We start from the raw sequence: 15,030 nt of genomic DNA, 5'->3' as shown, positions 1-15,030 counted from the left end.
TGTACTTCTGAAAGTTGGTAATGAGAAGTAAATACTAACCAGGTCATTTAGATGATGCTGAGTATACAGTTTGTGACATGGTGTTACCCAACCAAAAGCAAAAGACGAATTTGTTGGGTTAAAATGAATATGGGCTGTACTAAGTGGCATATATGGTAAACCATCCTAAAAAAATAAAATTAAATGACACTAGTGATATGCTACCTATAGCACTGTGTTCAAATGTTCATAATATGCAATACCAAGTAAAAATTACCTCATCATCAGAGTCAACAAGGCTTCCCAGATCAAGTTGTGGGACCCTGAAGGAAATAATTATGTATCCCAAAATTTTTTTAAATGAGTCTTTAATAGTTGCAAGTCATATATGCTATATCTCACTATATAAAACAGGTAAACTGAAGCCAATGGTGTGCTGGCTCTTAGCAGCTGTGAGAGGCTTTTGTTAAATGTTCAGTAATATTTTGCACAGGTTAACACAAAATTATTAAGACTAAAAGTATATAAACTTATAATAACATCAATTATATGAAAAACAAAGGTAATAAATATTCAAAACCCTCACTTCTTAATAGCTTTACTATACTTCATTATTTCTTGCCTTATAGAGGTTATTTATAGCTATTATATCTGAATGGCAATACATGGCTGGCATATCTTTCCAACTCTATGTTCAGTAATAGACTGAAATCAGCCACAGTGGGATTATTTACACAAATATGGGCAGATGTTATGAACCAGGCCTTGATATATTATTTTGTTGATTTCCAAGGCTGATAAACATGGTGGAGAAAATGTTAGTAGTGCATATTAAACTTAAAGTATTACCTGTAACTGTCACATGGTGAATAACAAAAAACTGAGGAAAGATTATTCTAGTATTCAAAACTATTACTTGATTCAGCAAAGAAATTGCTCATGTCACTCTACAATTAATGAAAATATCAGCCAATATTCACCCTGATTGATATTTTCACAGAAAATGTATAACCAACTCAAAATATACGTAACTTTATTTATAATTAGCAAGTAAAATATATGATAAACCTATAATACATGTCTACAAAACCAGTTGTTAGACATTTTCCAGCAAACAACTGACTGTCATCACATATTCAATATTGTATCTAGCATGTGTACCTAGCTCTGTTCTTTGTCTGGATGAGCAAACAGGTATCTATTTTGTGGAACACGTGAAATTGCTGATATTTGCCCATTGTTAATCTATAAAAATGTCATTTTTATATAGTTCATGTTAATATATTACTTTTTAATTTCTATTTTTCAAAAAGCCCTGTAGTCTAATATATGGGATTGACCAAAAAGTTCATTTGGATTTTTCCATAAGATGTTACAGGAAAACCCAGATGAACATTTTGGCCAACTCAATATTTGAAAGAATATAAAAATCATATCCTTCCAAATTTTAAAAAGCAAAAATTTTAAATATATAACAATTAAAGTATTCCAGTCCAAAAATAAATCACTTTAATAAGACTGATAAAATTGTCATATTGCTCAATATAAGATTAAAGAACAGACAACCTGCTTATTTAACTTATTTGCAGAGTACATCATGAGAAACGCTGGGCTGGAAGAAGCACAAGCTGGAATCAAGACGGCCAGGAGAAATACCAATAATCTCAGATATGCAGATGACACTACCCTTATGGCAGAAAGTGAGGAGGAACTAAAAAGCCTCTTGATGAAAGTGAAAGAGGAGAGTGAAAAAGTTGGCTTAAAGCTCACCATTCAGAAAACAAAGATCATGGCATCTGGTTCCATCTTTTCATGGGAAATAGATGGGGAAACAGTGGAAAAAAAGGCTTGACTTTTTTTTTTTTTTTTTTTTTTGAGCTCCAAAATCACTGCAGATGGTGATTGCAGCCATGAAATTAAAAGATGCTTACTCCTTAGAAGGAAAGTTATGACCAACCTAGACAGCATGTTGAAAACCAGAGATATTTCTTTGCCAACAAAGGTCCGTCTAGTCAAGACTATGGTTTTTCCAGTGCTCATGGATGGATGTGAAAGTTGGACTGTGAAGAAAGCTGAGTGCCGAAGAATTGATGCTTTTGAACTGTGGTGCTGGAGAAGACTCTTGTGAGTCCTTTGGACTGCAAGGAGATCCAACCAGTCCATCCTAAAGGAGACCAGTCCTGGGTGTTCATTGGAAGGACTGCTGCTGAGGCTGAAACTCCAATACTTTGGCCACCTTATGCGAAGAGTTGACTCATTGGAAAAGACCCTGATGCTGGGAGGGATTGGGGCCAGGAGGAGAAGGGGACGACAGAGGATGAGATGGCTGGATGGCATCACTGACTCGATGCACATGAGTTTGAGTGAACTCTGGGAGCTGGTGATGGACAGGGAGGCCTGGTGTGCTGCAATTCATGGGGTCGCAAAGAGTCGGACACGACTGAGCGACTGAACTGAACTGAACTGAACCTCCCATTAAATCCATTTTGACTATGCCAATAAAAGTGCAATATTTTATATAAATTTTAAAATAAATTTTCTTAGCTGAATTTTCTAAATAAAACAATATTTTAACTTTTTCAGGAAAATATAAAAATAATACTAAAGAAAATTAAACAACAAGAGAATTATTAGTCTTAGTCCTACTGTCCTATCACAAGGAATACTTTAGTTTGGACAGAATAATTTTCAGGGCATCAACATGTATATAAACTTTTCTGTAGTTCATAATCATAGCTATATATATAATTTTTCTTTCTCTTTTTGCTTCTCAATGTATATTTACATATTTACCCATTAAATAGCTCAAATGTGAAGAAATGTAACTTACACAGGTAGGCAAGGATACTCCATAGCAGGTGATTTGAAGTCCATCTTTACTTTAATTAAAAAAATTAGAGTCAGTAGGCATGTGTCATTTATTTACACTTTAAAAGATAACCAATGTGCCAATGCCAAAAGACCAATTATAATTTTTCTCAGTAAGCTTACATAAGAAATATTTAGGAAGCCCCATCCATACTTTGCTTGATATGCAGAGAAAGGATAATAATCGGCATAGGACTCTGCTCAGGAAGACATTCACTCAGACAATGTGGAAAATACATGCTGAGACAGAGCAGCTGCACAGAGCTTGTGTACCCAACCTAGTCTAGGGAATTGAGGTAGCTTTTTTCCAAAACTAAAAAGGAAACTTAAATGGAGCTCTGAAGGATAGGTAGGAGTTAGTCAGCCAGACCAAGAGAGAAGGGTGAAAACTGCTCCAGCCAGGAGAAACAACTTGTACAGGCCCACAGGCAAGAGCTGACAGAAAAGACTGAAATCCAGGGTGTGAGAAGATAGTGGACAGAGCTGTTAAATTATAATGCCAATTAAGGAGCCTGGACTTTATCCCAAAGGAAATGGGAAGACAGTATAGGATTTAAGCAGAAAATGACAAATATATACAGGTAAATGTTTGTAAATGTTTGATTTTATTGCTAAAAAAATGGGTTCAAAGGGAGGGGATATATGGATACCTATGGCTGATTCATGTTGAGGTTTGACAGAAACAACAAAATTCTGTAAAGTAATTATCCTTCAGTTAAAAATATATACATTTTTAAAAAAACCTAAAATATCTGAAAACATTGACAATAAAATGTCATCTTTATGTACCGGTGTTGGGAGGGGGCGATGGGGAAAGACAGGAAAATTACAGTGAGCTTAGCCACCATGGAATAAGAACTATGTAGGAATCTTAGGGAAAGCCAAAGTTAATTCCGGAGAAGGCGATGGCACCCCACTCCAGTACTCTTGCCTGGAAAATCCCATGAACGGAGGAGCCTGGTGGGCTTCAGTCCATGTGGTCGCTAAGAGTCGGACACCACTGAGCGACTTCACTTTCACTTTTCACTTTCATGCATTGGAGAAGGAAATGGCAACCCACTCTGGTGTTCTTGCCTGGAGAGTCCCCGGGGATGGGGGAGCCTGGTGGGCTGCTGTCTATGGGGTCACACAGAGTCAGACAGGACTGAAGCGACTTAGCATAGCAGAGTTAATAAAAGCAGGAAATATTATTTATAAGCATTTACAGCTTACTTGTGAAATATTATCTAATGGGTCATTTTTATATTGATAACAAGTACAGAAATTACATTCAAGACTGGGCTTCATCACTCAGACTACAAGAAAAACTCAGAGAAAAATTCAGCTCAGTATCAACTTTAACATGGCATTGTATTAAGTACTGTCCCAATAACTAGTTAAAATGCAGGAACGTAAAGTCACAAGATGATCATCTAAATGGATGTATATATATTTAATATATAATAATAAAATAAAAACAAAGGTATATATTGATTCTATTCAATTAATAATTAATTTAAAATATAATTTCATATACATGAAAGAGTGAAAAGTGAGTGTTAGTTGTTCAGTTGTCTCTGCCTCTTTGCGACACCACAGACTGTAGCCTGCCAGACTCCTCTGTCCATGGGGTTCTCTATGGACAGAGGATAGAAACAGAATATAGCTGTAGTTTTCATTGTCATCATGATCATTATTATTCCCCAGAAACTGTTTTAACAGACATATTAAAATCTGTTAAACAGGTCTATCTAATAATGAGACCACAGGGATAGATATGTCACAATGGCAGTTATCTTTCCTGTCTAGTTACAATAAAATTGTGATAGCCAATCCAGAATAAAGATAAATTATAGTTTGCAAATCCCAAGGCCATAGATCAGCAACCTAGACTCAGCTTTGTTTTTATGCTAAAGGTTTCATTGCCACACAGCCATGTTCATTTATTTACAAATTACCTATGTGTTCTCAAAAAAACTGCAAAGTGGAGACACTGCAGCCAATAAAGCCAAAAATATTTATTCCCTGGCTCTTTATTTTAAAAGTTGGATATTTTTGTATCCAACATTTTTTTATCCAACTCATTTTTTAATGCATTTTATTTTTTTACTCTTGTAGGTTCACGGTCTTTTAGGTTCACAGCAAAACTGTATAAAATGTACAGAGATTTGCCATCTCTTCTCTGAACTTACACCTGTATAGCCTCTCCCAAGAAGGGCTGCTTTGATTAAAATTATCAGATCGCTCTGATTTAACTCATAATATTGTGAACCACAAAAACCCCAAAGCTGTCAGTCATGTATATAAGGGAGATGGCTGAACACAGAGGAAGGAGCACAGATACTGAAGTCAGAACTGAAGCTCAAAATCCTGACAAGTCATTTAATCCCTAGGAGCCTCAGTTCTTCCCTATCTAAAAGCAGGTGAGGCCTGTCCCCTTAGGAGATGGTCCACACTCTGTGGAATGTGCTTCTCCCTGGGCCACCCTTCCCTTTGGGGATGGGCCACATTCTGTCTATGCAATGCATACCTCTAAATAAATCCACTTCTTACCTATCACTCTGTCTAAACTCTTTCTGCAAACAGAAATAAAGAACCTGAGCTTTAGTGAGTCCTGACACCAGCCTCCAATTAACTCTGGATGCTTGGAAGGAACCCTGAAACATCTCAGAGAGGAATGTTAAACTAATTAGGTGTATTTGGAACTAAGGCCCCCGCCGAGGTGGAGGACAGAATGCTGCTGTTGACCCTTCTAACTTCAGTCAAGTAAAGCCTGGACTCTGTCAACCTTTGCCCCGATTCTATGCTCAATTCTCCTCTGCTCAAGCCCCATCATGAACATGCATGGACCCTTAGCTTAAAACTTCCCCAGTTTTGCAGTTCAGGAAGACTCTGCTTTGGGAAAAGGTCCCTACTGTTCTCCTTACTTGCTGCAAGTAATAAATCCTTCCTTCTCGCAAGTAAATAGATAAATAAAAATAAATAAGGGAGGTTAATAATAATACCTAACTCAAAGTTTTGTTGTAAGAATAAAGTAAACTGTTGAAACAATTATTGCATTTACTGATAAACAGTAGGCATTCAATATTTGAAACAGATAAACAGTAGGCATTCAATATTTGAAACAGTAAGAATAGCAAGGAAATATATATCAATGTTATGTATTTCTAAACTAAATTTTATGTTTTCTCAATTCTGTGGTGATTACAGGGACAAAGTAGCTTTACACTTACACCTAATCAATAATATACAGTAGTGATATTATGAAGCCTGAAAAGAGTGAAAGTCCTAACAATAGAAGCCCAGATTCTTTTCCTACCTAGATAACACAAAATATATATTGATTATTTTCTTCTTCTTTCTCCTTTTTTTATTTTTTATATTTTATATGTATGCAGACATACATAGATAATTCTTAAATAATAAGAAAACATTGATAATCAGCTTAATTAAAAATAAAACATTCAAGTGATCAATTTTAAAGTAATGATTATCTTCAATATTTTCTGTTATTCAAATCTAAGTATTAATTCTAAATATTTGGGGGATGAACTGTCATAAAAACACAAAGAAAGGAGACAGAAAATTATTTAATGAATCATCCTACAAGAGGAAAATTATATAGCATACATACTTGTAGTGGCTTCTTTCTTCCAGAAAATGGCTGAGTTTCAGTTGTAGGACAAGCAGCAACTCCTTTAACCTCCAAATCCATTCAAGTTCATGTATTTACCAAGCAGGATACTTTGAAAAACGTAAAACAATATAAAATGATCATTCTTATTCTAATTTTAAATAAGTCATACAAACTACATAATAATATTACATGGAATGCAGTCAGGTGGTTAATCACTTTTCCATCTTTCACCAAAATCAACTTTCTGTGAGGCGACTACATTCTGTGGGGCAACATTTATGGGGTAAATATTAGTCTGAGCAATGGCCCCCCTGAAGACTTTCATGTCCTAATCATCAGACTCTGTGAGTATGTTACCTTAAATGGCAAAAAGCTTTCCAGATATGATTAAGTTAGGATTTCAAAATATGGAGAATATCCTGAATTATCTGGGGGACCCAATTAATCACCTTATAAAAGGAAGGCAGGATGATCAGAGTGAGAAAGATCTGAAGATGGACACATAGGTCAGACAGGAGCGAGGATTTTAAGCAGCATTGACTCGTACATTCAATGATTAAGCTCTCATTCCAGGTGATACTGACTCACTGTGTAGACGTCTTTTTGAAACCTGGAAGGAATGTAAATGTACTCCTGTTATGATGTTCTTTGTTATGACAAGATATAAAACTGTGTTGAAAATCAGTCTGCTCCAGAGCATTTCCTCAGAGCTATCTGAGAGTATGTTTTCCAGGCCATAGTCCTCCTGCGTGCATGCTAGTCACTCCAGCTGTGTTTGACTGTGTGTGACCCCATGGACTGTAGCTGGTCAGGCTGCTCTGTCCATGGGATTCTCCAGATAAGAAACTGGAGTGGGTTGCCATGCTCTCCTCCAGGGAATCTTCCTGGCCCAGGGGTTGAACCCATGCCTCTTAGGTCTCCTCCATTGGCACGTAGGTTCTTTACCACTAGCGCCACCCAGGAAGCCCCACCCACTATAGTCCTCAGTTTTGACTCAAATAAAACTCTCTTCTATTCATGTTGCTGCTGTTGTTGTTTAGTTGCTGAGTCACGTCCGACTCTTGGCTATTGATCTTCCCCATTGACACCCATTACCATAGCCCTCTCTCGAAAAGATCCCTTGCCCTAAGCCTGGGGTTCTACTGCATGAGCAAAGTCAGGAAGATTTACCAGTCAACAGCAGACTTATTCTGAAAGCATCCCAGATCATTAGATTTGAGAACACCCTGACAGCACTGGCAAATGGCTTTCTTTTCAGAGATACCTTTCAGAAGGAAGAAACTTTGTGGCTCCTCCAGTGACTCAGTGGTGAAGAGTCTGCCTGCCAATGCGGCAGACTCAGGTTCGATTCCTGATCCAGGACCATCCCAAATGCCATGGGGCAACGAAGCCCATGCACCACAAATATTGAGCCGGTGCTCTAGGGCACAGGAGCCACAACTACGGAGCCCACATGCCACAGCTGTTGAAGCCAGATGCCCTAGAGCCCGTATTCCCCAGAAGAGAAGCCACCACGGTGAGAAGCCCGTGCACCTCAGCTAGACAGCAGCCCCCACTCACCAGAACCAGAGAAAAGCCTGAGCAGCAGAGACCCAGCACTTTTAGCCACTTCACAAGCGCTATTGTTTTTGCCAGGATAATTAGTGGCCATCAAACCCAAGTTGAAACAGAGGTGCTTAACAATCACCTACCTGACTGACTCCATACATCAGCCTCACATTATTTATACCTTAGTAACATTATCGTCCGGCTTCCCACGTGACACTAGTGGTAAACCGCTCCTGCCAATGAAGGAGACACAAGAGACACAGGTTCTGTTCCTAGATGGGGAAGATGCCCTGGCAACCTACTCCAGTATGCTTGTCCGGAGAAACGCATGGACAGAGGAGCCTGGCAGGCTACAGTCCATAGGGTTGCAAAGAGTTGGACACGACTGAAGCACAGCACAACATTACAGCCATTTCAAATCACTATAGGCCACTTTAAGTCACCGTACCATACGTGAAAATAATAAAAACAACAAAATTTATACCCTAAATGTCCATGGTCTCCTCTTTCCTTTCCCCAGGCATGACAGTCATCATTCTTCACTGTAATTAGCTCTTTTTATCTCCCAAATAAACAATCAAGACCACGAAGGTTAGTATCTGATGCCTTTAATATAGCAGATGCTTACTAAAGTCAATAAATAAACTAATGCATAATCAAATACCTGAATACATTTGAAACATATCCTTAGTTTCACACCTCTGCACTTAATTATGACATGATCATAATGCCCCTCTACAAATTCTGTCTTCAAAAAATTAGATAAGGTGTTCAAAGTGTATTAAGCATAAAGAAGAGTAGCTATTATTCTTCATCACTCTAACTATAATCCTCAAAAAGGTGAAGATTACTACTGGTTTTCCTCACCCTATAGCTCAGCACTTAACAGGAAAACAGTAGGAGCTTAAATATTTATTAAAGTGAATTCTGTCAATTCAGATATGTGTTATTTCAGAATAACAATTACTAGCTGTAAAATCCCATGGATGGAGGAGCCTGGTAGGTTGCTTGTGGTGCTTAGGGTCTCTAAGAGTGGACACGACTGAGGGACTTCACTTTCACTTTTCACTTTCATGCTTTGGAGAAGGAAATGGCAACCCACTCCAGTGTTCTTGCCTGGAGAATCCCAGGGACCAGGGTGGGAGGGAGGGGGGGCCTGGTGGGCTCCTGTCTATTGGGTCACACAGAGTCAAATTTCAAACCCAGAAAACTGAATTTTACTTTGCCAAATTATTTGCTAGTTATTGCACAGTTTGAAGTCATACAGGTTTCAGACTTCTTTTCAGTGCTACACCATTTCCGGTATAAGCAATATGGAAGAGGAGGGGAATTAGCTGCAGAGACTAAGGAACACCGGAAACCTAAAGTAAAGTGAAGTGAAATGAAGTGAATTGGCGCAGTCATGTCCGACTCTTTGTGACCCCAGGAACTGTAGCCTACCAGGCTCCTCAGTCCGTGGAATTTTTCAGGCTTCAGGCAAGAGTACTGGAGTGGGTTGCCATTCCCTTCTACAGGGGATCTTCCCGAGCCTGGGATCGAACCCCGGTCTCCAGCATTGCAGGCAGATGCTTTGCCATCTGAGCCACCAGGGAAGCCCAGAAACCTAAACTTGGTGGTGAAAGGATCAGCATTTTAAACAAATGGCTTGGAGCTAATCCTGGATTGCATACCAAGCGCTGTCTTTGCTCTAAAGCACTGAATATGTAGTTGGGGTATGCTGGGGATAGAGTAGCAAGAGGAGAGAAGAGCAAGGTCTGATGGCTTCTGTCTCCACCCAAACAGCTGCCAAGTCAGGAGATGTTATTTCTAGCATGTAATAAATGCTGGGTTGTTAACTAACACAAACGAACTGAACTCACCGCCCACTTCCCTCATTTTTAAAGATGATTTTGTCCAGCTCCAATTATCATCACTTCTCTTTCGGTATTAGGGGCTATAAGGCTGCTTATACCAAATCAGAACATAGTGAAAAGCGAAGGATAAATTGATCAAACCCAGTCCATAAGCAAGGAGGGAGTAAAAGAGATGTGTAAAGACAATTTCGTATTTAAACTCCACGCAGGTGAGGATCGAGTCCACCTCGGAGCCCAGGGGATAAAGATCCAGGTGTCTGATGGAACCTACGATCATTCCTAATTTCAAACACAGCAGAGCAACTGCCCTCACATCACTCCCCCGAAAGCTGAGATTATACTTAAGAGCAACTGCAACGTACTAGCACCCTCTTCCTACCTGAGATTCATGGACTAGGGCAGGACTCAAGCGGCAACCAACCTGACCTGACGCAACCAACGCAGGCAAAGACTAAGTCCAAGATGGGAGAGCTGGAAAAGGTATAAACGCAAGCAATTCCACCGAGAGAACTCCCTTGCGGCCGTTTCAGAAAGGAGGAGCCACAAAAGAGACAGCTCTCAGCAAGCGCTCTGGCCAACTCAGACCCGCGTCTGTAGGTTGCCTTGACAACAGGCCTTGCGCGCCGGGCCGGGACCCTCTCACTTCCGGGGAAAAGCAGATAGGTCTTGGGCCGAGGCCCCAGCTGCCTGGCCCCACCTACCGGCCCCCGGCTGTTTCTGCCCTTGCTTCCTCTGCCCGGCCTGCGCTACAGGAGCTCCGGACTCCTAGCGGGACTCGCGGAAAAGCCCCAGAGCTGTTGTGCGTCCAGGCATCCTGGGAGACCAGTTCCGGCGCGTTTCTAGCCTTGGCAGAGAGCTGCGCGGACGCACTTTTCTGCGCTGGTACTGCGCCGGAAGAGGGCCAAAGTCGGCCCCGCGGCGGTTTGAGCAATTCTTATTTAAAGTGAGTTCTGTTTAACATATTTTATAGGGCACAGACCGAGGGTTCAGCTCCCCGGTTGATGTTTTGAGAAGGAAAGAAATTTCAGCGGATTCTGGAATGTCTGCTTTCCAGGAGCTTGCAATTATTTAAAAAGGCAAGACTGCAGTATAGTATTAGAGAGAGACAAAGATATTATTTTCAATATGTGGACATTTACACATATACATATATGATCACTATATAATTATATATGATACGATTACAAATTAAAATACTGATGAAAAGCCTAGGAATCAGGAAGCTTTCTTTTTATTCTTTGCTTTGCACACAATGTCTTAGGCATCGGCTCCTCATCGGTAAAACGACAGGTCTGGTTTGAGATATGTCTAAGATTTCATTCTACTCTAACATGCTGTAACTCTCCTGAGTTAAACTTCCAAATGTTAGATACCCAACAGAACTAAAATCTGTTTAAACCTAATCCAGTTGTCTTTCCACAAAATGGAGTTGTTTTTCTAATCTCTTCAAAATCAGCTCCCCTCCAGTGTGTGTCTAACTTTGCAAGTTAGAACCATTTTGTAAGTGAAAATACAAGTGCATTTTTAAAGCATAAAATGAGTGAAGTCAATAGGTATAAGGTAATCACTTATTTCTTCCCTATCTATAAAAATTCATCCACCTATTACCACCATAGAAAAAGAAAAGCAAAATTAACTGGAAAAAAAAGAACTTTCAAAACGTAATAAAAGACCAAAACTGGTGCCTAGCTGCCTATTCCACAAATAGATAATCAGCAAAATAGCATTAAGATGTCTCTTTCCCGGCTCGGAACACTTAGGTTTAGTACACCTAAACTGCTTCAGTATTTCTGACACAGAAAACATCTAGTATAGAAGCAAGAACTTTGGACGATGGGTTGATCATATAAATTGTACTGTCTGCCACTTTTCAAAACAATTCATTACAAAAGCTCTTTCTTTATTACTGCCAATTAATTTCTCTTTACACAAAATTAGTCACATGTTAACCTCAATAGTTTGCAAATCCAAACTAGATTGTATTTGAAACTCAGAAAGCATCCACTGAACTACAATCTGCAAATATACCCAGTGTTAGAAAAAGTACTGTATATATGCCTATTCAGGATTGCCTTTTAAATTATTTATTGAGTCTAAAGTATTTAGTGAGCCCTTAATATATGTTTGACAAATAAGATATGGTTTCTAAAGAAGCTTACAATTATATACAACATGTTTAGTAAGCTAAAGACTGATCATTTCTTCATTAATTCATTGAACAATATTTACTGAGGGCATAAGGGTTCAGTACCTGTTCTAGGTGCAAGATATATATATATACACACATACATATAGCAGTGAAGCAAAAAAGCCACTCTTTTAGTGAGGGTTACAATCTCATAGTGGCTACAAAATAATGTCCAATAACAATACAATGAAGAAAAATATAAGAGGTCAATGGGATAGACATTAAGAGTAGGAGATGCTGTATGATCAGGTATGGATTCACTGAGGGGAATTCACGGGCAAAGGGAACAGTCAGTGCAAAAGGCATGAGGAGAGGGCATCCCTTCAAGCTGATGCATGGAGCTGAAGCAGAGTGAGCCAGGGGAGAATGGAGGCTGGGGCCAGAGAACAGCCATGGCTAGATTCAGCATAGCCTTGTGAGTCACATCTACATTTTGAATTTGATTTGTGTGACAGGAAGTCATCAGAGGGTTTTGAAAGGGGGCTGCTTATGTTTGGGCTTCCCTGGTGGCTCAGACAGTAAAGAATCTGCCTGCAATTCAGGAGACCCAGGTTCAATCCCTGGGTCAGGGAGATACCCTGGAGAAGGGAATGGCAACCCACTCCAGTACTCTTGCCTGGAAAATTCCATGGACTGAGGAGCCTGGTAGGCTACAGTCCAAGGGGTCGCAAAGAGTCAGACACAACTGAGCAACTTCACTTTCACTTTCTTTGAGCAAATATTTAATAAAGGTTAAAAATGAGTCGTGTAAATTTCTGGGGAAAGAATTTAGCCAAAAGAAACCAGAGCGAATGCCCTGGTACAGGAGCATCTTAGCGTTTTCCAGGAACAACAAAGGAGCCAAACTTTGTGAAATAGAGGCAGCAAAGGGGAGAGAAGTAGGAGATGAGATCAGAGTCGGGGTGCATTGTTCAGGATCTTGATGGTTAATGTAAGGACTTGGGATTTTCCTTTGAGTGCTTTGGTAGTCATCAGGTTTTGAGCAGTGGGGTGACATTCTGATTTACATTTAACAGAATCACTCTGGATGCTGTGTTAAGAATATTATTTAAATGTCTGAATATGAAGATAAATATACAGAGAGGCATGATATAAGATTCTAGAAATATTCAGAAATACTCTTTTATTTCCTGTAGTGGTTTTTCTCACATTTAAGTCTTCATATGGAATTTGTTTTTGTGTAAGGAAGAGATTAAGTCTTATATTTTTCAATATACAAACACTGTATAACAAGTTACTTCAGTCATGTCCAACTCTTTGCAACCCAACAGATTCTATAGACTGTAGCCTACCAGGCTCCTCTGTCCATGGAATTCTCCAGGCAAGAACACTGGAGTAGGTTACCATCTCCTCTTCCAGGGGATCTTCCTGACCCAGGGATTGAACGTGTGTGTCTTATGTCTCCTGCATTGGCAGGCAGTTTCTTTACCACTAGCACCACCTGGGCCGGAGAAGGCAATGGCACCCCACTCCAGTACTCTTGCCTGGAAAATCCCATGGATGGAGGAGCCTGGTAGGCTGCAGTCCATGGGGTCGCTAAGAGTCGGATACGACTGAGTGACTTCCCTTTCACTTTTCACTTTCATGCATTGGAGAAGGAAATGGCAACCCACTCCAGTATTCTTGCCTGGAGAATCCCAGAGATTGGGGAGCCTGGTGGGCTGCCGTCTATGGGGTCGCACAGAGTCGGACACGACTAAAGCGACTTAGCAGCAGCAGCACCACCACCACCACCACCTGGGATGAGTAATTATCTAAGAAATATTTAAGTCCTTATCACCAAACTCATCAGAAATGCCATCTCTGTTATACACAAGTTCTGGGATGTATATGTGGATACTTCTTGACTCTTTATTCTCTTTGTTTATTTTTTCATCTGTATCCGAACAGCAAAGGCTTTATATCACATAGTTCATATTCTCTGACCACTAATGTAATGTAATCAATAACCAAAAAAAAAAAAAAGTTTGAAAACCCATCTATTGCTCTGTAAAATTTCCATTAGAATCCTTTTTCCCTATTTTATAATTTAATTTCCTACTTTCCATTTTAACAAATAACTAGTTGTATCAATTTTTTCTTTCAGTGGCAATGTTAATTGAGTAGAATATCAGTCAATGTAAATATATGTGTTCACTTGAATTAAATGGCATTATAAACAACCTCAAATAATCAAATAAAGACATTTGTTTAAAACACAGAAATACTGGAAAGTATCATCTAAGGCCACAGTACTGTAAAATGCTGTTATCTTATTGAATAATAGTATGACATAGACTGGATTTAAAACACTATGCCAAATGAAGTTGATTTGTATTACAATGTAGGTAAAATAAGCAACAGTTATACTCTGTCCTAGTCTTCAGCATCCCAACCAAAGCAGTCCTTTAACTGAAGTTTACTAGTCTCTAAACGGTAGCCCTGTTCCTCATTTAAGTATAAAGAAGGAACGATTTTGTCCACTGTTCCACATGTCTATGTTCATTGTTTGGTGCAGTCAGTCTCTTCAGCTGAGAATACAGAAGCAAATTCTTAAATAATTAAGTGTTTGACCCGGTAATAAGGATCTGTATGTCATCAAGTATTTAAAATGCCTATTCGAGTTTTGTTGCCAGTCTCTAAGGAAACACACAATATGATGCTGAAGTTTATTCCAAACAATGAACTTTTTAAAGCCATACTCGAAGCTAAATCTATGGATCTACCACTCTTTAAGGCTTTGCTTGCACAGGCCCGGTCCACTGTCGGCATCCTATACACGTTGCACTTTTCCATAGATGTGTTGCCTGCATGTTGCAATCTGGTTTACAATCCAGGCCCCCTCTGCAGTGATTCCGGATTGGATCCTCAGAAAGCACCTTGAATGGGTGCTTGAATGGGTAAAACTGCACCACAAAGCGGCTCAAGGCTTTACCCCGCAGCCTAGGACTTTCTGTACAGGCGAACTGACCGTCTGTCGCGCCCCTCTGCGTGGAGCC

The 15,030-nt window shown here is 39.6% G+C and overlaps 1 long non-coding RNA gene across 1 annotated transcript; it reads right to left on the bottom strand.

The window, feature by feature from the left end:
- Nucleotides 1-255: 255 nt before the first annotated feature.
- Nucleotides 256-6,568, bottom strand: LOC120861224. The gene is made up of 3 exons (XR_005720513.1): nucleotides 6,461-6,568; nucleotides 2,810-2,858; nucleotides 256-302 (listed from the first exon to the last, which is right to left on the bottom strand). It is a non-coding gene; the product is annotated as an uncharacterized LOC120861224 (long non-coding RNA).
- Between the last annotated feature and the right edge of the window lie 8,462 nt (nucleotides 6,569-15,030).

The sequence above is a fragment of the Oryx dammah genome, unplaced genomic scaffold (genome assembly GCF_014754425.2).
Source record: "Oryx dammah isolate SB20612 unplaced genomic scaffold, SCBI_Odam_1.1 HiC_scaffold_11231, whole genome shotgun sequence".
In the NCBI taxonomy this organism is placed as follows: domain Eukaryota; kingdom Metazoa; phylum Chordata; class Mammalia; order Artiodactyla; family Bovidae; genus Oryx; species Oryx dammah.
This window is presented reverse-complemented; position numbering and strand designations above follow the sequence as displayed.